Source organism: Pleurodeles waltl, chromosome 5, assembly GCF_031143425.1.
Source record: "Pleurodeles waltl isolate 20211129_DDA chromosome 5, aPleWal1.hap1.20221129, whole genome shotgun sequence".
Classification (NCBI taxonomy): Eukaryota; Metazoa; Chordata; class Amphibia; order Caudata; family Salamandridae; genus Pleurodeles; species Pleurodeles waltl.
In genome coordinates, this window is record NC_090444.1 from 971,504,531 (window position 1) to 971,521,454 (window position 16,924).

A 16,924-nucleotide genomic window follows, 5' to 3' on the forward strand; every position below is an offset into this window, starting at 1 on the left:
TCTCGGTAACAATTGCACTAGTTTCTAAAGCTTCTTCCGAGATGATAGAAAACTGAACACCCATCTTTATGATTATAGAGTTTATTTGACACAACAGGTCATCTCTAGTAATACACCGAAAGTTGGCTGGGTATCTGTGAAAATTGTATTTTAGCACATTGTCCAACTTTCTATTTCATTTCTGGAGTGCTTTACTTTCCAGAATTTTGTAACTCTACTGTACGGGACTCTTTCCTTTTTTGCAAGTCTGCCGCACAAACCTGGAAACTAATAACCTCCTGGCCTTTAAAAAAGCCGAAGATTGCTTTACTGTGCAATTTTGCACTATATTTCAAAATGTGTTTGCATCCCCAATCACAACAAAGACGCTCAGTTTGCTAATCTTCTGAAACACATTATTATTTATCACAAAAGTGTGAATTCACATGTAGTTCACATCTAGTTAGACCAGTCATTGAAGAGGGCTGCTAATACATTGTGGGGGCTAGACAGCATAATAGGATTTATGGAAATAGTTATTTACCTTCTACATCTGTCTTAATATGCAAATGTGAAAGAAGTATAGAATCAATACTAAACGATGACACATATAGGATATCATAACATGACTAAGCAAAGCATATAGAATAAGAGTACCCCACAATATTTTGCCATTATTAAAACTCCCTCTTGTACTATATACATAATGGAATTGTCTTGTATCCCATGTTTTTCTTCACGTGGAGAAGTTTTCCATGTTCAGAGATCCCTTCCCTAAACGCTCTAATAAAATGTATGTATTTTGGGGCACTTTTCCACATTTAAATGTTCACTTAGAAGTGCATCAAGTGTGAAAAAGTAATTTGCAATGTGTGTCAATACCCACGAAGTTATAATCTAATGGTTGTTCACACTGGCCTTGCCACCACCCATGGTATTCAGAAGAGAATCCTCAATTTCTCCCTTCCAAACCACAGTAACAACTTCAAAAAATGTGTTACTTTATGGACTCAGTACAGTCGGCTGGCCCATTAGTGCCTGTAAAAGCCACAGACCCTGATTCTCTGAATGAGAATACTGGATTCGAGGACACCAGATGCAACTTTTAGTCCATCTGCATTTCACATATTTGCAAATAAGGGATAAATGAATGAGAGAATGAGTGCTGTAATTAGCTCATTGGCCTAGACAATAAAAATATAGTTATTCAATAAATGTTAAAGGTCGTTTTAGTGCGACCATTTAAGTCGAAGGTCCTAGGCATGGCAATGGAATGCGGAAACGGAAGACCGAACCCAACAAAGATCTATTAAGCATATGAAGTCATAAGTGATTAGTTAATATGGCCTACGTAGGTTGCACGGTGTTATGGTGTATGCTACGATATTTTTTGTATGGTGCTTTTATACAATGTATGCTTTATGTTTGCCAGGAGATGGATAGAATGCTTGAATTATTCTCAGCGACTGGCGCTTACTTAGACAACATTTTAGCCCACTTTTTTTCACCCATCATGCCACTCTGGACAGAGGCCCGCCCCATGCAAATCAGTACTAACCCTGCTCCTCAGTTAATTCCAACTGCCAGGTGTGACTCTCCACGGATGGGACACAAGCAACCCTGATCGGTTTTGGGCTTTTAGGGCCTCGACGGTACGGTGCAGCTTGAGTTCTTTGCCATGGTGAGCACAGGACCACTGTCTGGGCAAAACAGTCACACTTAGAGCATCAAAGGCAACAACAAGGTGATGGCTGGAATGCTTGAACTAGTCTCAGCCACTGGAGATGACATTGCAGTCCACTGACTCCTCTGCAGTAATGAGCTCACACATAGGAGACCATGGGTTGGCGTGTGTTAAACAAAATATGTAGGGTTTGAGTCCAAGGACAACCTATTGCTAGAGTAGGTGCAGGGTATTCCATGCACTAGTCTCTTGCAGGGGTGGAAAGGGGCCTTGTGACGTGCCATGTCAAATATGTTTTTTCTCCTTCACATATATGGAGTGCATGAAGCTTTTACTTTTGTGCGCAGGACCAGCAAATGTTAACCAAATCATAAGTGTTTTCAAAGACAGACCACTAGATGAATACTTTTGACCTCCTTAAGATTTGTCTTCTTCCAAAAAGAGAAATGCTGTTGGCCATATTCTTCTTATGTTCATAAGAATGGAGGGCCTATTTGTCTCAAATACAGCATGTCAGTCAAAACGAGGGGGTGGAAGAAGGCCTGCTGCCCATACATCTCCCATCAATCATTATCTGCCTTTTCCGGTCTTTAATCGTGGATCCGTTGTCCTTCAGGGACCTCTGTATTGTAATGTGCAGCTGGATGGTGAACTCCGAAGCTACAAATTTCTGATTGTGAAAGCTGTTGAGATCAACTAAGCTATGGAAAAACAGCTAAGTACTGGGCAAAGTTTGGCAAAGTTTGCAATCAATGGGTCCACTTCAAAAAGTCCTGAGGTAGGAACATATAAATCTGATTCCATGCGATTAATCTGACATTTGGAGTAGATTCTCAGAAATCTATGACAGTGGCAGCCCTTTCGGTACCTCAATGCATACCTTTTATGAATCTGGATTTCGGAAACAGGTAGAATATTTTGAATGCATAAAAGTGACAAAATTGTGCTTTATCACAAGTAACTTTTGCCTGTGCATAAATCTCTTCTCCTCCACTAACATTAAGCATGGCGGTGCATAAAGTACGGCAAGTGTCAACTCTACAAAAAGCGCCTGAAACGTGTAGGTTTCAAACTTCAGAATATGAGTGCAGACAAGGGTCGGAATACTTATAACTGCTGGCCACACAACAGAACAACATACAAATCTGAACAGAAGATGCAGGTACGATGGAATACTTACCACAGGGCATGCGGGCCTTAATTCTGTTAAGCACAATGCATTGCACCTTTGTGAAATATACAGTTGGACCTAGGTACCACATACAACATGCCACCACAAGAAAAAGTACACACCACACCCTTCCAAATACCGACTTCGAAAGGGTGCCAGAAATGTGTTAATAATCAGAGATAGTTTTGGCCTCACCAGGGGTATAAATCGCTAGCTAAACGCTACAATACCTCCCCATGCACACCTCTGAATGGCGTTTCTGCTGCTGACGGGAAAACTTATTTGCATTTCTGGGGTGGTAAACCGGCAGCAAGAGATATGTGAATACCTACAAGCTTATGATTGTGGATGTTCACCAACTTCAACATGGATCCCCAGGCACAATTACCCACAATCGGCCTTCCTAGGCCTAAACCTGCAAATCCAACACTTCCCTGCCACACTGAGAGAATCTTCTCATTCATAAGTGATATTTACAAATGCTTATTGCAGATTTAATTTGAGCATGAAAAAAATAAATTGGGATTTAGCAGCAAACCAAGAGACTATTTACACCAACTTTGCACCAGTACAAAAATGGGCAGTTTGGTCTTTTGCACAAATTTCTGTCGTGAGTACTAGGGAATGGCGCAAACAGTTTTTACTCCAGATGACATCATATAAATGTTGAGGAACTGGGCAAAACATGAAGCAAATTGAATATGTTCTGCTCTTCATGTGTTTACACAAAATGGAATAGTACAAATGAGGTAGCTGTCTCCACTTTCAAAATGTGAAAAATAAAATAAGTTTTGTAGGAGAATCAGTTTGCTCCGTTTCTTAACACAGAAGTAGAATGAATTGTGCCAAATGAGTTTGCTTTTCTTAAAAAAGAGATTACTTATGGATCAGGAGTTTTCTTTCTTTAAAAGCTGTTTTAGAGAATTAAAAGGGAAGACACTGACTTTTGGAAACTGCACTAAGGTCTGGCCCCATTCAAAAAATGTTTGTGTCAAAACAACTCGAGCACATTCTGTATTATAGAAGCAGAAAAAAACAATTCAACGGGGGCATTTGCTTTGTTTTTACACCAAGAGCAAAAACATATTTAATCTGGCCCCTAAAGAGTAGTAAGTAGCCAAAAAATAATCAGTTTGGTTCAACAACCTGTTTCTTTCTGGATTCAACATGGCCAACCCCCACCACGACATTACCACTGGTCCACCATAGACTGCAGTAACAATACAGAAGCTGACAGTAAAATGTATTAAGGAAATAAAGAAAACAGACTATTAAGACAATGGAAGCAAACAGATGTCAAAAACAGCAAAATGATCCTGTGGCTGTAAGAACCAACCAAACCAAACAACTGACAAAATGGGCCAGTTGGTGAACATATGACAAGAAATCTGCCAGTCTAGTAGGACTGCCCCTTTTAACTTAGCCTGAAGATATACAGCAGAGTTCTGCATTAATCCCAATATGCTTATCCAATTTACAAAAAATCTGTATTCGGCCTTTTTAAGTCATTAAAGAAAACACAATAAAAAGACAGTGCAAACAATATTGTTGATATTAAAATCCCTGCGGACCTAGTAAAGTGCACTTGCAAAAAAATGAATTAATCGAGCAGAAAACAGGAGAGGTAACAACTAGCAAGGCTAAGTAATTCATATACCTTGTAGTGTTGACCATCCTTTACCCTAAAATAACAATTATAAAATTCGTATAACGAAACAGTTTATAGCATTTCTAAAAAGACCAAGCGTATACATGAGCCAATAACTGTTTGGTTACAAGTACGATGACCATTATTACATGCCAACAAAAACGGTTCTTACGGCAGATTTAAGAAAGGAGCTGACTCAGAAATATATTTCCTGGTGAGTTCAATAATTGTAGGTGAAACAAAGCTACTCTATACCTGCGATGGCCCATGCTCGTTAGTAAGGATTTAAGAAGATGTCTATGCGAGAAATATAAAAAAAATACAAAAAAACATAGAGTGGCGCAGTGATTGTTCACTTATTTTATCACATGGCACGGCAAAACTGAGTCCCGCAGCATACCAGGATCTCTGTTGAAACACAAAAGCGGCAAATTGTCCCTGCGCTGAAACAAAAAAGAAGGGATTTCTCCCACTGGGTAAGATCTAACAATAGATAAATGACAGGTTCCTATAAGAGGTCCACACTGAGTATTTAGTTAATTCTGCTCACAACCTTATTTCCTCACTATATTCTAAAAAAATAGGACTTAACCCTTAAGTTGTCCTCTTTGTTGACGCTCTTGGGTTCGTAAACAGAAAGGATAGTCCCAAGGCATGGAATGTTTTGGAAATATAGTTGAACCACGGGATAGTAGGCCCTTTATTCAAGCTGAGGAAATCCAAAATTACATCCCTGCGCAATGAAGCCGCCGGATTCATCCACACACTAAGCTATAGCAATAGGGGGACCAAATGAACCTTATCTGCAATGTAGACTTGGTGCAGCTCAGAGTTGATGATGAAACTAGAGGTAGACAGTGGGAGGTGCAGAATCCTCCAGCAAATGTTGTTTTACTCAGCTTGAAAAAGAGAAGTATTGTGAAGACCCCATGCCTCTGTCCCACATGTGGCGGCGGTAACACACTGTGCATTATACACTTTCAAAAGAGGGGAGATGGTCAATTTTCCCGTGGGTCTCATAAGGATGAAAACTGCTCCTGCGGACCTGCTAAGCTTAAGGTGTGAATTGTTTAATTGGGAATGCCATGTCCTCGAAGAACTAAGAATTACTCCCAGGTAGCTGAAATCACTAACATTAATGATTGATTGGCCTTTGATAGTAAGTCTTGATAGAATAGCCTTACCAGGCCCACATGCCATAATGTGCATCTTCCAATAGTTGGTCACTAGGTCAAGGCTCCACATAAACGAGACAAAGCGGTCCACCAGCATCCGTAAGGTATTAGGGGTACGGGATAGAAGAACCTCGCAGGCAATGCAGGCACCTGTGTGCCAGCAATCCGTGGGATGGCTACCTGATTTAAGTTCAAATAGAATCCTAGATCAGTGATATAAACAATGAAAAGTAGGGGAGCTAAGTGACATCCTTGACGCACCCCCTGATTCAGAGAACATTCAGGGGACATTTAGCCATTAACGCCAAAAAGTACTCGTGCTGCTACATTTACATGTACACAATGCAGGAAATTCAGTAAGGGTAAATCCACCCTGAGATCCAGCAGCATCAACCACAGCTTGGGCCTGCCCACTGAAGCAAAGGCTGTTGACAGGTCCATAAGGGCTACGCACAGTGGGAAATGCTTGACATAAGTCTATTTGTTCACTATCAAGCTCAGGTTCATGCATTGCTCCACTGTACCCAAGCCCAAACTGAACCCGAATTAAAAGGGAGAGAAAATGCCATTCTTTTGGGTTCATGTAACAAGGCGATTGTATATCACTCTCCCTGTGATTTTAACTACACTGCTGATGAGTGATATAGGCCGATAACATTTTGGGGACATGCGATCTCCCTTTTTAAAGATTGGGGCAATGGTAGATAAAGTCCAAGAATGAGGGATATTTCAATTAAGGGAGCCATTAAAGACCTTAGTAATCAATGGTCCCCATAAATCTGTTCTACATTTTATGAGGTCAGTTAGGACCCTATCTGGGTCTGGTACTTTCTTGCCTGAGCCCGGCCGTATTGATGACTCTACTTCGGCAGAGATACAAAAAGGGGCTGTGAATGCTGCAATCTATTCTGAAGAGTGTTGGCCAAATCAATGTTCACCGAAGTATGGTATATGGAGGTAAACTACGAGATCCAGTCAGATCCTAAGATGCTTTACTGCAGTAAAGGTATTTCTAGGACATTACTAGATCAAATTTTCTTTACTAAGTCCCAGAAGAATTTACTATTATTCCCTACTGCAGCATGTTCCGATTGTTCCCAACCCCTCTTATGTAGAGCCTCTTTCCTGGACTTCAGGATGAATCTATAATCCAGATGGGAGGTCCGGACCTCAGAATCATCTCTCGGGGTGGCAGCCACCACCTTCCTCAGTCTATGATTAGCCGCCAAACAATACTCGTCAAACCAACTGGATCCTCGCTTATCTGGATGAATAAGTTTAAGCAGGGACTGTTTAACGCACTGGGTTAAATTATCATAATCTGCAAGCATAGCACCTCTGTTAATCTCTGTCAAATAGGGAAAAAAAAACTGTTGTGACTTCAATAATATGGCCAGGGTGTCGGCATGGGTTTTTAAGGTGCCATATAAACCTTAACCATCTGTGGAATGTTGAGTGATGGAGATTCCATTAGGGATATATTTGTGTCTACTCAGGGGCAGCTAGCCCAAAAAAACAGAGGGCATTATGATCTCCCCACTCGGTCTGAACGACCTCTCCTTTGGAGAACCAGGATAAAAACGTATTGGTCACAAATATGTCATTAATGGTTGAGGGGCAGCTGATCCCCCTAAAGAATGATAGAGATACACAATTCCAACTCTAAGTATGTTGAGTAGATCGACTTTCCACAGCTCTGCCCCTCTGTTGTCACTAGTTACACCACAACCCACCACTGACGCTCCTGGTTGCCAGTTATAACCTGTCAACTTAGCATTAAAATCTCCACACAACAGAAAATAAAGCTGCTGTGCTTCATTGGCTTCTACAGTTTGTAATTTAGAAAGAAAACTAAACAAATAAGTAAAATGAACACAAACGACATTAGAAACATCATTATTGCAAAAATGTATTGAATAAAAAGTGTAAGGGGATAAATTATCACATATCTTCAAAACTAAACAAAGCTTTGGATCCAGAATCAATAACCATAGCTTCTACAAGAAGGCTCAAACTAATCCAGATCGAGAGTCCTCCCATGGCTCTACCACGAACTGAGGAAATAGCTAGGCTACATTAACAGGCATAACCATAATAAGAGGTGGGAATAGTAGACTAGGGTTTCCTGCAGGGCTATAATATCGTATTCAGTGACAAAATCTTCCCAGTCAGAATTATCAATTTTCCCTTAAAGGCCAGCAACATTCGAACTTAGTATACAGAATGATCGCCCTTGATTACAGCCTGGGGATTCGACCTTATCAGCTGGGAGATTCCGACTCATTTCCTAAACAGAGGTTTGATTTACCTCTACTGGAAGTCAATCTATTAGTGGTGGAAACAGAAAAGGGAACAGTTGGGCTTGATGAAGGAGCTATTAATCCTTGGGTAGGCTCCCTAGCTGGTATTCTTAAAGGATGAACCAAAGGCAAACGTGGCAGAAACAAGTGCTGGGGATCGTGGGGTTGGTGCAGACCAGCAGTCGGGGATCTCAATGAGTTTGTGTATCTCTGAATTTTGAAGGCAGACGGTTTATAAAAAATACCCTAGAGTGACCAGGGTAATAGTGTTACCTAAACCATTTTGGCAGTTAACACCAAACAATAAATTGTGGGCCTACAAAGGAAATCTAAAATTCATAATTACATAGTCACCCATAATATTAACAGGAGCTGGCTCAATCCATTGGCACCTTCCCACTAACAAAATGTCTTTGGGGTGATAGATTGACAGCTCTTTATGCCGCAAAAAACAGTCCAGAGTTTTATTAAACAGTTTGTCATAAGATTTATTTTGTCCCTTTGGTAATGATGGCACCCCAGTCAAAGCAGCCCTGTACGGACATGCGGGTGGTGGAAGAATAACAGGTGTTACGTCATATAGTGACTCCTTCCTGCTCAAACCCACCAAAATAGGGCCTTCATCAGGGCTCACAGTTCATGGAGTCGACTCCTTGTGTTCAAACAGAATATTGAACCAGACAAGGATGCTCCACTAATTGTGTATCTCCCAGGGGGCTACATTTGTGCGTGAACTTATATGAAGAGCAGGGGCTGGCTGATTGGTTACCGACTGTACAGGCTCTCCTAACTGTGTGTTGGCTCTACAGAGATTACTGTCTAACTTCTGGAGCCCACTCTTTATTTAGGCCTCTAAAACCAAATCCGCAACAGTAGCAGATTTAGATAAAATGCTAACTACTCAACCTGGAGGAAATGTGTGGACAATCAAGTGTGGATTACGCTCGTCAAGTTATAATTATTTAACTAAATATCCAAGATTATGGGCAAAGCTGTCGACCCTAGTTGCTTTCATTATGCTAGGTACTGACTGGTTTGTATGTGACTACATAGAAAACTATTTCTTGACATACCATTGCTGAGAAACCATTTCACCTAAACTGTTTAATTGAAATTTGTAGGACGAATGATATTTACCATTTCATATAAACCAGTTCATAAAATGTCTTCTTTCAAAAATTGGCTTTTGCATGGCTTTTAAGGCGTAAATGTGATGATTGCATCTCTTACTTGCAGAAACATTTTTGCCCGGGGTATATATTCAGTGCTTTACTTCAGCAATCCCTGAACCAAAAAAATCCTTTCCTACACCTGAACTACACACATCTCTGGCTTTTAGATTCCACCCATCCCTGAACTCAAATATTCCTTTCTACGCCTAAAATCCATCCATCCTTGAACCTTAAAATCTCTCACTAGCACTAAAACACACCCATTCCAGAGTCCTAACAACTCTTTTCTATGCCTGAATCCCAACCACCGGTGAACTCTTAAAACCCGTACCACCGCTAAACTCCACATATCCCTGAACACTAAAAAACTTTGCACCACCACTAAGCACAACTCAGCTCTGGCCTCTAAAAGCTCATCGGCACCCCTAAACTGCATCCATCCATGAACCCAACAAACCTTTTCTACATCTAAACTCCACCCATCACTGAACTCTTAGGATGTCTCGTCATCTGAACCCTTAAGAACCCTCAGCACCCTAATTGCCACACAATTCTGAATCCATAAACACATTCTGCTCATAAACTCCACTCATCCCTGACCCCTAAAAACTCTGAAACACCCCTACAATCCACATATCCCTCAACTATAAAATTCATAAAAAACACTCATCACCTATAAACTCCACTCATTCCTGATCACCCAAAAACCTTCAGCACCCCTAAACTCCATCCATTTGTTAACCCTAAAAAGCTTTTAACACTATCTCCACCCATCAATGACCCCAACAAACCCATCATTACCCTTATATATCACCCATAGCTGACCCCAAAAATCCCCACTATTTCTAACCACTAATCTCTAATTATAGGTTATCACCAGCTATCTCTAATTGTATTTCCTTAAAATTCATTTTCCGTTATTTGATTTCTTCCAACGTGGTGTCTCGGTTTTAGTGTTTGCATTAATTCACATTCAGCAAATGGCTGGGTTTGTAAGAGGAAGCAACCTTTTAGCTTCAAAGCAGTAAGTAAAGGCCAAGTCATATCTTAACCAGCCATATGTGAGCACAAAGGCACAGTCACCAACTGTAAAGTACTGAAGTTAAAGGTATGGTACTAGAATACTGTTCTCAGACAAACAATATTGATTCCTAAGTGTTGTTGTCAATACTATCACCCTTTTGGGGTTACTAATAGGAAATCTCCATCCTATGAGATGATATTTTGGTAACCGTTATGTCAGGCGATATTTCTGCGATACTCTGACGTACAACCGAAGACAGGTGGCATGTGCACCTTTTCCAAATTAACACTAACGATTCACATCTACATTTGCTTTGATTTTACAGTGGCTGAAACAAAATTGATGTATGCAAAAATATGTGTAAAGAAAGAAAGAGCACTTATATTTATAGCTCCAATTTGACTTAAGGCACAATTTTCAGGAAAAAAATACTGACTGTAATGTGAGGACGGTCTGTACTGGAAATTTCTTGCATGATACTGTTTCAAAACGAAAAAAAAATGTAAATACATAAATAGCTCCTTAAGGGTTTAAATATTTGGGACAGAATATTAAGTGTTACCAGCTTATTTCGTAGGTGAGTTACCTGCATGGAGTAAGGGATATTATGTTACCCTCAAATGTGCAAATATTATTTATTGAAAAAATGTTAAAATTGTAAATAATGCAAGATTCTTCAAAGAAACGCAGTTCAAAATGAAACAATGATCCCTTGTGGTTCAATGTGTGGTGTTTTATGAGTTTCATAGCAAAATATAAGAAGCACAGCATAGCAAAGAATGACTTACGCTTGGTCATGCTTTTTTTGTCTATTTCATTCATCATGAAAAATGATCGTTGAAGTCCTCACAGTAACAATCACACCTTTGGCGGCAACCAACCCCAGATCTAAATACAACAGCACATGGCTACTGGCCATTTCTTCCAGAGAACACTCCCTTGGCAGTACTTTCACTAAACGCGGCGTAGGAATAACATCCTGAACACCTGAAAGGTTACGTAAGTAGCAGAGTTGGGTAAGTGAAGCAACAAACATGAAGAGTTAGAAAGTTCCCACATCCAAGTCCCTGTTGATTTCCTACACGTACCAAGCGCAACATACTTTGCCAAAAATGAGAAAATAGGGCTCAGACTGAACACAGAAGAGAGATCACAAATGACCTGGAAACACCAGAGGTCATTTCATGATGCTAGTGCTTTCCAAAAATCCAAAGGAATGCGGCAATTAAAACAATATTGCACAAGAAACACACCCATTGTGAATAGAGAACCGATAACCAGCATTGTAAAAGCAGCGTACCTCGCGCCATATTCCACAGCAGAACTACAAAGAAACTAAAAAGTAAATTTGTGTTACATGTAGCTGCGCTTTATTTCCGACAGTTACGTCCGATGAATTTGTACTCGTGTGCATGTGAAAATACACCGTTTTCAGAGTTTTCTGCTCTGTTGCTTAAGCGTGCGGTTACTTAGTAAGGTACTGTTTAGGGCTTGACCTGGAAAACGGGTTTACTACCCTATGAAACGTCACATTGCCACCACCAGCTACCAGCAGGGTCGGACGCAAACAAATAGTGGCCTACATTTGCAAGTCAGGGCAGGTTTTAAATTATGTTTTGCAAGGTTTATGCGACTGAATTAATTTCTGCTTGATTCAGACATTGTTTGCGGTAATACCAGAAAAAAGCTGGCCCAAATGGCAACAAAACAGGCCCACAAACAGCCAAAAACGGCCCAAACACTGACATGTTAGATCAGTTCTTCGGGCACTGCCAGACTGCCCTACAGACCAGTCCCACCCTACCAACATCCACCAACACTGGGGTGATGGGCAGCCTGGTGCTCTGCTGCTGCCTCCATGCGGAGCTGTTATTCTTGCCGTGCCCTAGAAATGACCCTATGCGGGAACATTCAAACCCACAGTTACTCTTGAAATGTGCTGCGCAGGCTTAGCAAGTGCCAAGGGTTACCGTTTACTTGCAGAGGCGGTAAAAGGCATTAAAGGCGCTCTAAGGCAGAGGTCTCCAAACTGGGGGGCCTCAAGTGATCCCAGGGTGGGCGTCAGACTCTGGCTAAAAGACGCATTATACAGATAACAGGCCATTGTTTTCAGCAGAAGCATGTTATTGCATTTTTAAAAAGGTAACCGTACTTAAATGCAATGTTTAAATAGGTCTAGACATATTTAAACATTGCCATCCTTATAAAACAATTGTGAAAAATTCTGAAGAGGGGCCCAGTCGCGGCATTAAAAAGTTTGGAGACCACTGCTCTAAGGCATTAAATGTGTTGATCCCATATACACTTCCATTGTACCGGGTGGCCTTTTCTAACAGCGGCTTGCGTTTCTGTTTTTGTAACGAAGCCGATGGTCGTGCCCTCTAAACGAGCATCACCACAGATCTGTCCCGCCAGACAATGTGCACAGGACCGCTTTTGTGCTCTGTTTGCTTGTCACTGTATATCAACCAACTGCACAATGATTGGATCTTTCCCTGTGGACGATACCAGTGCGTGCCACACTCGGTGAGGGGGGGTACTTTGTGCATATACACTGTTTTAACTGTATTTATTTTTATGTGTAGATATTATATTGTTGTCAAACGTCTACGTGTGGATGGATACTCTTATTAATATTGTTTTTTTCTATAAACCTAAATAAGCTCCACTTGGTCAATATGTTATCTCTGGGTACTTTAACGCCACAAACGTTGTTTTACGCTGATTGTTAAAAAAGGCATCAGTGCATTCGGTGTTTACACATGTGGGTTTCACTACTCCTTCTGCTCTACCGGGCCCAACTGCCCGGCTTGGCCTGCCTCTGTGTGCACCGAGCCCAGCAGCCACCCCTGCCCGGGTCTGAGGCACCGCGCGGACTCGCGTGGGTAAACACCTGAGCCGCAACACTCGGCCTGAACCCGGCCTCCCCCCGGCGGAGGGAAGGAGCACCGCGAGTGGGGGGCGCAGCACATCTGGCCCGCTGTCAGACCGCAGAGCCACAGTGCGCCCCCTCCCCGCGGCGGTGGGAGCGTCATGGAACATTCCCGGAACCTGCCAGCGCCCCGCCCACCGCGAGCAGTCACAGACGCACAGGCCCAGCCTGAGCCGGAGACCGGGGCAGACCAAGGCGCAGACGGACGGAGGGGGGGGGGGGGGATTCAGGGAGGGGGTCACCCAGTGATGGGAAGGCAAGTGGAGCGCCACATGGAGGAAAGAGACGTGTACAGAGCGGGAGAAACCAACTGGGGGGAAGACTGGCGAGGCTGGAGAGAGTGACACTGGACATGACAGGCCGTGACGATAAGGCGAGGCGGACAGGCAGACAAGGGAGAGGCAGAGACAGGTGGGCAGAATATAGAAATAACAGGCCAGAGAACAGAGACAGGGAGACGGACGCATGCCGAGAGGGCAAGAAAGGCGCGCAAACACAGCACTAGAAAGGAGCACTACAGGATGAGAGGAGAAAGTCAAAGTCAATAGTGTGGTGAGGTCCACTGACCGCTATGAATGTGATGCGGATACACACATCGCGAAGCATAGGCAAGACTGGATGAGAGAGATGGGAAAAGAGAATGATATAAAGATGCTGAGGGTCAGAATGTGTGTGGAGAAAGTGGGACACAGACAGAATATAGGCGAGACAGCGAAAGACTAAAGAAGATTATCGATCGTAAATGGAAAGACCAGTGCAGAGGGACAGAAGCACAGGTGGCATGCAGTGAAAACAAACGGGGAGGACAAGGGGCAGACGAAGACGGGCAGTTGACAAAATAGAAGCAGGCACACAGGTGGATCGGAAGTGGATGAAAGCTGACACAGAGTGACAGAGGCAGTCAACAACAGGAAAGAGTGGGCGAAAAGAGAGATTGAGCAAGGGAAGAGCACTCAAGGTGGCCAAAGGCTGTACTCGTCGAGCACATTCATAAAAACCGAGAACGAGGAAGGGGCAGTGAGGATGGCACTGTGTCAAGCAAGGAAGATAATGGCTTCGGGCGGCAGAAGCAAGAAACTGACGGGGACACAGTCGGATGTCAATTGAAAGATGCAATGTGTGCATAGGAGAGAAACAGAAACCGAGTTAAACAAAAACATTCTTTGTAGTAGAAATTAGGAGTGTTTGCATCGGATACAAAGTTGAAATATAGCACTATAAAAGGGTCGAGAAAAAGAAAAAAACACTAATGGAGACTTGTGAAAGAATTACAGATCATACGTCGCGCAGTAATATTTCAAACCAGCTTTTCTTGATCTCTCAATTCAGCTTGGGGCTTAACGTCACGTCTATCATTTAGCCACAGTACTAAAAAACCCCAAAGCTGAAACAGCAGCAAGTCAGTGCGCCCGGTGTACTCGCACAGAGAAGCACCGGCCCAGCATGTCAAACTCAGTCCCTCCCCATCATCGGTTTATACACCCGGATCCCGGGTCGCCCCTAGCACAGCTTGGATAGCAAGCCTCTGCCAGTCATCCCTGCTGTTTACACAGTTGCTTCTCACTAGGAACACCCCGGCCTTCATTCAACAGGTGACCACCGGTGACAGTTATCAGTGACCTAACCAACAGAGTTAACTGCAGGGTGACTCCTCTTTGTGGATGGGCGCTAGATCACAGGCCATCCGACGTCGCCTACCTGTGTAAACCTCAACTGCCTGTCTGACGCGGAGCTTGCAAAATTGAATTATTTGTAATCTCCCTTTAGTGCAAATTTAAAACATATTATGTTTCTGAAAATGCTGGCTTCCCCCACAAAAGGTACCTCGTCCGGAAAGTTCAACAATCGTAATTCCTTCAACCCTGCAGAGGAAGTTGGAATTCACCACTACATATACACTGAAACAAATCATAGAGAAGGGAAAAATATTTTTTAGAGAACAGAGGGGAAAATATTTTTTTAAAATAAAGTGACCATCGAAAAAAGACTGGACATTATGACATCGAAAATATTCACCAGAATGTGAGGTTGAAAACACTCAAAAGGACGACTACTCTATATGGTAGAACTGCAGCATTTTAAACACCCAAAGCGGAATACATGAATGTATGGAGGGGGCGTGTGGCTTGGGAGTTGGGGTGCCCAACAGATCCTTGGGGTCCTCAATGAACGGTTGTGCATAGGAAACAGTCGGGAGGACACATAATGAGGGTGTCACGGGGCTCAATGCAGACGTCTGTTGACATTGGCAGTGAGCTCGGGAGGGGTATTGGATGCTAGCGGTGTGCCAGGCAGGGGCTCATCTCTCCGGTGGGGGTGCGGTTGAGGATTCAGCGGCACTCACCTGTACAGTCCCCAGAAGGGTCCGGCAGCAGAAAACCCCTGTCTGTTGACGTTCCTCTGCTGCAGCAGCGTGTTGTGATGGGATGACAGCTGGGAGCAGCTCGGATTTCCCCCTTTCTTTCCTACCTAAAATTCCACCGAGGCGAGCCAGTCCGTGTTTTTATATTTTGCGGACGTTTAAAGAAAAGAGTGTTCAAAAATGAAATAAAAAGTCCAGCACGTTCACAAGAAAGCGCTAAGGCTGCATTTGCTCCCCCGGCGGGCCGAAGACATGGTTTCACGACCAAGCGGTGTCTGTGACTTGCAGATCTGCAGACACAGACAAGGGGTTATTCCTGGCACGGTTTCCCAGAAACAGGAGTTACAAGGCTGAGAAAAAAAAGCCGAGCGAGAGAGAAGGGTGAGGGGAGCGGTGCCCGGGACGTCATCGGATCCCCCAGCGAGGTGTCCTCCTCCCAGGCAGAGGAGGATCCCGTGGAACCAGTCCTGCTTCTGCTGCTGCGTGCATGACAGGGCCCGGGCGAGGGGAGGAGGGACGCTGCGGGGCATGTGTGTGTGAGAGAGCCCCACGCACAGGCAGCGGAGGCTGGACCTGCGCGCTGCCGCCGCTGCTGTGTGACTGTCAAGGTTCACTCTGACAGACGGAGAGGGGGGGCTAGGGGACTCCTCCCTGGGCCCGGCCTCCCCGGCAGGCCCTCCCCTTGTCGGCAGCGCGCGCACACACAGCAGCAGCGATCCCAGGGAACTCCCAGAGGAGAGCGGCCAGTCCCAGCTTGTCAAGCACCGCTTCTGCGTCTCTCCCGGCCTGAGAATTTCCTGTCGGGATGTGGGATCCTCCTTCCTTCCCCTTTCTCTTGGATTCCCTCCCTCCCTCACCTCCCTCTCTTATTTTCCTTCCTCTCCCACAGTGTCTGCCCAGGGTCATTCATGTTTGCTGCGGGGTGGGTGGGGGAGCCGGCCCTGTCACACACTGGCAGGAAAATGAAGGTCGTTCTGAAAGGGAATGCCGTTAGATTTTTGGCAGGGCAAACAGCGGCTCTTCTCGTCGAGTATTAACATGTCACTTTGTAGCCACATTTTGTTTTTTTGTGTTCATTGCAAGTGTAGTGTTTCCAGAAGCTTTGAGGAGGGAAGTTAAAACCTGACCTTTCTGAACCCCACGTGGCAACTTTCCAATACCATGTCACTGTGTCTTTGCCCACTAAGCTTCTGTTCCAGGAGGAACCCCCAAAACACTTCTGTCCCATACACAGTACTTTTAATGTGGAAAACAAGTGCAGGTACTCACTAAATAAAGCTGTTGACGAGTGGCGTTTTAGGGGCGGAGCTATAGACAGGGCTAAGAGGCGGGCAAGGTTGAGCCATTAATGGGAACGATATTTTCTTAGGTGTAGCTGTGCATGAGGATAAAGAGGCACATAAAATACATTTTGCATTTCATGTCATGCATAGTAAGGAAAAGTGTGGGCACTTTAAGGAAGAAAACTTGAAAACGA

General features: G+C 43.6%; 1 protein-coding gene across 2 annotated transcripts in view; it reads right to left on the reverse strand.

The window, feature by feature from the left end:
• The window catches only part of HIVEP2 (HIVEP zinc finger 2), a 420,117-nt gene extending 404,053 nt beyond the window's left edge, over window positions 1–16,064 (reverse strand). The window contains exon 1 of one of the 2 annotated variants that reach the window (XM_069235113.1): window positions 15,430–16,064. The gene's annotated coding sequence lies outside the window, so the exon portion shown is untranslated. The remainder of the gene's footprint in view (window positions 1–15,429) is intronic. The other variant, XM_069235111.1, reaches the window with a different exon arrangement.
• Window positions 16,065–16,924: the final 860 nt, after the last annotated feature.